Source organism: Andrena cerasifolii, unplaced genomic scaffold (assembly GCF_050908995.1).
Source record: "Andrena cerasifolii isolate SP2316 unplaced genomic scaffold, iyAndCera1_principal scaffold0026, whole genome shotgun sequence".
Taxonomy (NCBI): Eukaryota; Metazoa; Arthropoda; class Insecta; order Hymenoptera; family Andrenidae; genus Andrena; species Andrena cerasifolii.
In genome coordinates, this window is record NW_027484919.1 from 6,198 (window position 1) to 7,500 (window position 1,303).

A 1,303-nucleotide genomic window follows, 5' to 3' on the forward strand; every position below is an offset into this window, starting at 1 on the left:
CTTTAACGTCCGTCCGCTATATTAGCTTTGAGATTCCCGCTATCCCTCACGCCTCGAGCAGCAGAGGGAACCGCGTGGGAAAAATAAGCTTTTCCGTGGACTGGACGACCGGTGAGACGCGCGGTCTCTTATACGATCGACCAACAACGCGACAAAGAAGACATGGGGCGATCGGGGAGACTCGTCCTTCCATTCAGCACGAAGGAGAGTCGTACTACCACCTTTCGCGGCATCAGCGCCTTTCGGTTCGTCAAAGTTCAAATTCGCGCAGCCGCGCCAGCGAGGATTCCGGGGTACAGAAACGTTAAACGACGCGTGCAGCAATCTCTCTCATCGGATGTTTGGCGCAAACACTCATGTGCGTCGACGGAACGTGGCCATAGGGAGAGAATGAATGTACGGCTTGGCGAGGACACGCGCGACGACGGGGAAATACATCGACCCGATCCTGTTGACGCGTGGTTATTTTTATCATCCCGCACAGCGCCGCTACTATTCATGTAATTACACACCCTTGGATCTTCACGGCGTCCCGAAGAACGAGTGTTGTGCCCTCGATGTATCTCGATTGACTTTTTATCACTTGTCAGTCAACGACGACCCTCTGTTTAAAATCCCTGGGGCCTCGTGAACGCGACGATATAGATCGGCGCACATATGCCGCGCACTGCTCTTCTCTTTCTCTATCTATCTCTCGCTCTTTGGTCCTCTTTCTCAGGACAAATTTTTCATTTCAGGCGACGTCGGGAGCACGGTAAAAGATCTCGCGCAGAACGTGAAGGCAAATCTACACCCAACCGGTGCGAGCGGAGAGGCTGCTGTGAGTTCTTTGATCCAGGGAGCGGTGCAGCACACGGGCGGTCGTTGTAAAACAACGACGCAAGACGCCGTGAAAGCACGCACGCGAGTCCGCAAGATGATCATTTTTTTCATCACGTTCGCCTCTCTCTTTTCTCGCACGGGAGGGAGTACACACGCTTCACGGTTCTCACGCGAGCCGTGGCAAACGCCGACGAACGGCCCAACTTTCGCTCGTACGTCGCGTATCTCGCGTCTATCATCGACCCGACTCCGAAACGCGTTACATCTTCGGAAACGCGAGACGGCGAGGATGATACACGTAGGAGAACCGACGCAAGCAGTCTTTTGTATGTGATAACGACCCTCAGCCAGGCGTGGTCCAGGAATTGTATCCGTGGACCGCAATGTGCGTTCGAAATGTCGATGTTCATGTGTCCTGCAGTTCACACGTTGACGCGCAATTAGCTGCGTTCTTCATCGACCCACGAGCCAAGTGATCCAC

General features: G+C 54.0%; 1 non-coding gene across 1 annotated transcript in view; it reads right to left on the reverse strand.

Moving 5' to 3' along the window:
- Positions 1–1,159: 1,159 nt before the first annotated feature.
- LOC143378018 (5.8S ribosomal RNA) overlaps positions 1,160–1,303 on the reverse strand; it is a 155-nt gene continuing 11 nt past the window's right edge. The window contains exon 1 of the ribosomal RNA XR_013087458.1: positions 1,160–1,303. This exon is cut by the window's right edge and continues 11 nt beyond it. This is a non-coding gene — a ribosomal RNA (5.8S ribosomal RNA).